Source organism: Triticum aestivum, chromosome 4B, assembly GCF_018294505.1.
Source record: "Triticum aestivum cultivar Chinese Spring chromosome 4B, IWGSC CS RefSeq v2.1, whole genome shotgun sequence".
Classification (NCBI taxonomy): Eukaryota; Viridiplantae; Streptophyta; class Magnoliopsida; order Poales; family Poaceae; genus Triticum; species Triticum aestivum.
This window is the reverse complement of record NC_057804.1, coordinates 404,415,056-404,420,988: the sequence shown is the minus strand read 5'-3', so window position 1 is coordinate 404,420,988 and position 5,933 is coordinate 404,415,056.

Sequence of the window (5,933 nt, the reverse complement as noted above, 5' to 3'; positions counted from 1 at the left end):
GTGAGTGATCACATAAGATAGATAGGATAATATCAAGCATGCATAAATGTAGCTTATGATCAAACACATGATCATCAATGTCTCACAAGCATAGTATCTCAACCAAAAGCAAACAAAGATCAAATAAAGCAAGAGAGAACAAAAGCAACACTCTCTCTCTCGAAGCCTATGATCTATACATTTTCTCCCCCTTTGGCAACAAGTTACCAAAAAGTTCATAGAAAATGCATAGTGCTAGATCGACTCTCAGGCTTGATCTTCAGTTGGTGGTGTCCTGATAACTCCTTGGACGAAGGCTTCAGTTGATGTAGAGGGTGCTGGAGTTGATGCTAAAGCTGGTTGCACTGGAGCTGAAGGGGCAGTGGCTGGTGTTGAAGATGTTGCTCTAGTGTCTGGCACTGGCACAGCAGCTGACCTCTGGGCTCTAGGCACTCAGGCAAAGACATTTGTGGTTGTCTTGCCCTTCCTCTCCTGCATGTCATCCTGCAGCTGCTCCACAACCGACTGAATCTCAGTTACTTTGACATCTAGATCATAGAATTTTTATTCCATGATTCTTTCCAGGCTCTCCTGGTTTTGAGTTAGGGTGGCCAACCCCTTCTCAATCCTCAGAGATGATGCTATCAAGTAACCAAGCTGCTCCTGCTTGTTTTTCAAGAAATACTCAGATGCCTCCTCTTGAGTTGGCATCTTGGCAGCCTTCTCCTTCCTTGCCTTCTCCTTCTTCTCTTGAGCTTGAACTGATTGTGGATCATCTTCATTCATGACAACCTCATTGTCCTCAAAGTCTGGATAAAGTGGAAAGTGTTCTTTATCCAACTGATATTTTCCTGTGCCCATCTTTGAGTTTATCAATTCTTGAATCTGAGGTGCATATCCATAGCTCCTCTTCTGATCTGCTGCAGTCCTCTTGATTGTTTCAATGATCAGGCTCATGACTTTGAATTTTTGTGGCACATCAAATAGATGCAACATGTTGATGGCATGCCCTCTGATCATGTTATGGTCACCAGACTTGGGCAACAGAGTGTGCCTGAGAATCCAATTTATGGTTGGTAACCCTGATAGCAGAAAGTGGACTAATCCAAAAGTGAAAGTCTCTAATGCCTTGTCTGGAATTTCCTTGTACCTGTGAGCCATTTAATTGTGACCCATTTTCTTCTTGGCATAAATGTCCAGGTCATCATCATTTTCCTTTGGGGCATTTATTAGTTTTACCCATTCTTCTATAGTGGATTGGTACCTTGTACCTTCAGACATCCAAACAATTCTTCCATCTTGGTAAAAATGTGTTGTGGAGTAGAATTTCATGATAAGTTCATCATTCCAATTTGTGAGCTTTTGCCCAACAAAATCTGCAACTCCACAAGCAACAAAGCTGTCTTGCACTCCAGGATAGTGTTGTTCATTTTCCTTGATGAATTTCCAGTCAACCCACCTCATGTCACAAACTATGGGCTTCTTGTCCAATAAGATTGTCTCATAGAAGTCCTGCTATTCCTTTGTATGGAACCTGTAATCAACAGCAGTTCTTCTCCTTGTGGCATATGGATCTGCCATCCTCCACAGTCTCAACCCTGAATCCTTCCTGATTCTCATGTCCTCAGCCACTGGATGGGTATCATTGTGATCTGGTATCTTTGGCTTGAGTTTCCTTAGAACCTGTCCTTCTTCATATTCCTCCTCAGCAACCTCAGGCACTGGGGCCTTGTTCTTCTCAGCAGCTGGAATACTCCTGGTATTCCTCTTTGGTGCAGACTTGGCCTTGGGGGCAGCTTTGGGTGCTTCCTTGGGCTTAGATGTTGCAGCCCCTGATCTGATTGCATCACCCATAAGCTTAGGTGCCTTTGGAGCTGGTGCAGAAAGCTCTTCCTCTTCCATCATGGAAGGTTGCCCTACAACTCTGGCTATGGTCTTCTTGACCCTTTCCTTCCTCTTCTTGCTTTCTTCAGCTGGCTCTTTGGGATCAGGATTTACAGGCAGTTGTATTGATGCTCTGGCCTTGGGCATAGCTTGCCTTCTTGCAGGCCTTTTAATCTTCATGCCTGGCTTTATATCCTTTGCTGAGCCAAATTCCTTCTTGAGCACCACTTTCTTGGAAGTAGCCTCATCTTCCTCAGTCTTGTAATCTTCATCCTCTGAATCTGAAGTTCTTTTCCTCCTTTGCCTAGTTGCAGCCTTAGGCAAATTGCTAGGAGTACTTCTGCTCCCTTCATCTGAAGTTGAGGGACTAGTGCCCTCACTCAAGTCCATCTGCTCTTCTGGCCTATTCTGGCTGTCACTTTGATCAGACATACTGCACGGGCTGACTGCTGACCCGGTGAAGAGTTATAGATGAGATAGAAAAGATGAGCATCACAAAATGCAGAGGTTTTTGCAAAAGAATGACTCAAAAGTTCAGTTTTAGTTTTCCACAGAAAGCATTTCGGATCCACTGATTTCCAAACTCGGTGATACCGAAGCAGCTTTGGAACCTAAACTAATGATCTCGGTTGGACCGAGTTTCAGTTTGGTGGTACCGAGTCTGCTAGGGTTTCACAGAATCCTCAAATCGGTTGCACTGATTAGTAATTCTCGGTCAGACCGAGAGTCACTAGTGCAATGGCATAAGCCAAATCGGTGAGACCGAGTTTTTCAACTCGGTGGGTCCGAGATGGTTTCGGCGGAAACCTAACCCTAAAAATTTGAATCACATCTAATCTATGAACTACTTTGGCTGGATAGAAGAGTTTCAATCGTGGCAAGAATCAATATGAAAACAATGTGCCAGGAATCAGACGTGGATAGCACAAAGATTAAGTCCATACCCGAACTTGGCGGTGGATTTGCTACAGCGGCAACGGCGGGGACGAAATCCATTGACGGTGGCGGAGACCAGCGACAGGAGGCTGCTGGCGATGAGGAGACGATCCGGAGACCACGATGGCAGAGCGAGCTGTTGCGCGGGCGAAGGGTTTCGGAGAAATTTCCAAAATTTTGCCCGTGTCTATATATAGCCCGACCCTGTCGGTGTGACCGAGTGGAACAACTCGGTGGCACCGAGATGCATAACTGTGTTCAGTTACAGCAAATCGGTGAGACCGAAAAGTTCAAATCGGTTGCACCGAGATTGAAAACTCGCATCAACTTGATGATCTGGGTAGGACCGAAATGGAAGAATCGGTCAGACCGAGAATCACAAAGAGGTTTTGGAAGTTTAAGTCTATGATGAATCGGGGACTCCGAGTGCTCCTCATGTAGAGTGGTTCGAATCTGACTTGATCAAATTTTGTGATGTAGCATGAATAGAGTTTGAGACGAGAAAAGCATAGATAGCTAAAGAAGGTTCTTAGGCATTCTTGTCCATCCACTTGGCCAAAAGAAGAAAGAACCAAACAATCAAAACAACAAGTGGATGTCCTTGAATGAGTAAAATATGCACCAACATGCTCACACAATAAAATGGCAAATGAAATATGTGGCAAAGCATGCACAACCAATTCTAGCATCTATCAAACAATTGGCGATGACTAGGTCATCTATATATGAGTATATTGACTTAGGAGTCAAATGAGAACATTTGATCATAGGTCATACTCATCGTTTAAGCTCAAGTGGGGTTACTTATTTTACATAATGCTTTAATGTGTTCACACCATTAGAGTTGCTTTGACTCAATTCTTTGAGTTAAGCTCCCCCTAGATGTGAGATCCCCCCTTAGAGGGATGAACTAACCTTGGGTTTTGTCGGTGATGACTTCATGTAGGTGTTGAAGATGTAGATGCTCAATGTTGATGTAGATCATTTTGAGCAATCCTTTGGATTGAGTTGCACTTTCAACTTGCCTACATGGGTTAGCCCCACAAGGAAGAAACAAGAATATCCATAGACATAGAGTGATGCACACACAAGATGATGTCCATGAAAACATTAGGTTACCTTGTCCCTTGCCTTACCAACAAGAGGGTTTGTGACTCCTTGAACTAGTGCAAGATGTGAAAGTTGATTGCACTTGTTCTTGCCAAAATGATATGAGTGAAGAATGTTGGCGGAGTCACCCTCAATAACTCTCTAGTTCTTCTTCTTCGGGATCCACATCATCTTGATGGGAATCCTTGGAGTTGTAGTTGTACTTGATGAAGTAGAACTTGACGTAGTCTTGGGGACCCAACTGAACGAGGCTTTAGGTGCTTCTTCAAATGCATCAATCTCTTCTTGAAGCTTGTCCTTGCCTTTGTTCTTGTGGTCTTGTGGTGGAAGATCATCTTGAGCTTGTGTCCCCTTGAAGGAAGTAGGATCATACTTCTCTTGTTGAGGAACAAACTTTGTCTTGGGGTATTGATCTTCTTCCCACTCAACTCCATTGGCGTTGAACTTTCATTCAAAACCAACACCTTGATTCTTCCGGTGCCTTCCTTGCTTGCGTACAATTTCCTCGAATTGCTTACTCCCGGCAAGGCTCTTGTAAACACCTTTCTCTATAATTCCCTTCAATAAACTATTTTCTTGCTCAAGTGTAACTTGGCTAAGAGAATCATTAGTGGAATCAAGAGAATTACTAGAAGCAACAACATTGGTTTAACATTATTATTGTTACTACTAGAGGAAGTATCTTTCTTGTACTTGTTACTAGACTTGACTTGAGGCATGTAAGTAGATAAGAGTAAACGCTTGGCAATGTAAGAAGAACTCTTCTTGCGGAGATCATCATTGATTGCCTTTAAGAACTCATGCTCTTGCTCAAGATTGAGCTTTTCAAAGCATAGCTTCTCATGAGCCCTTAAAAGTTCTCGATGATCTTCGAAGATAGTTTCATGAGCCAACTTAAGAGTGTTTAGTTCTTTAGTTAGAAGCTCAATTTTCTCCTTATCATTGTCATTCGTTTGATTAGCATGATTAATTGACGTTTCATCATAGTATTCATCACTAGAGTTGTCAACAAGTAAATCATCATCCACAAGCAAGTCATCTTCATCACTATTGAAATCAACATACTCAGGATGTGTTACCTTTGGACCTTTGGCCATGAATCATCTTCCAATTCCTTCATTTGGTGAGTCAAATATGTCATAGGAGTTGGTTGACACAAGTGCTAGACCGGCAACACCTTCATCTTGAGTATGTTCGGAGTCGGAGTGATAGCTTCTCTTGGAGTGATTGTCGGAGTCAAAAACCCATTCACCAACTTGAGCTTGATGTCTTCGTTTTGTGTAGCTCCTTGATGACTTGTCCTTCCTTTCTGAATCCTTGCTTCTCCGTGAGGGTCTTCATTCATAACGATCATCTCTACTCCTCCTCTCTCTTGGTGGTGATTCTTCTCTTTTGCTTCTTCTTTTTGGAGAATCTTATCTTCGTTTGTATGGTGTCGTACACTCATTGGAATAGTGTCCGAGCTTCCCACAATTATAGCAATTGCGCTCTCGACTAGAAGATCTCTTGTCATGATAAGACCTTGACTTGGAGCTTCTTTCTTTGCTTCTACACTTGTAGAATTTGTTGAAGTTCTTCACCATTAAGCTCAATTCTTCATTGAAGGTTTGTTTCTCACTTGATGATGTGGGGGCTTCACTTGAGGCTTTGTAAGCACCACTTGACTTGTTGTGAAGTTCCTCCTTATCCTTGAGTGACATCTCATGAGCAACAATTCTTCCAATGACTTCTGTTGGCTTGAGATTTTTGTAGTTTGGCATCATTTGGATCAATGTGCACACAGTATCATACTTTCCATCCAATGCTCTTAGGATCTTCTTGATGATGAATCTGTCGGTCATCTCTTCACTCCCTAAGCCGGTAATCTCATTTGTGATAAGTGCAAGCCTAGAGTACATTTCAGCGACACCTTCACCATCCTTCATTTTGAACTTGTCAAGCTGACTTTGGAGCACATCCAACTTGGATTCCTTGACGGATTCGGTACCTTCGTGCATATCAATCAAAGTATCCCAAATTTCCTT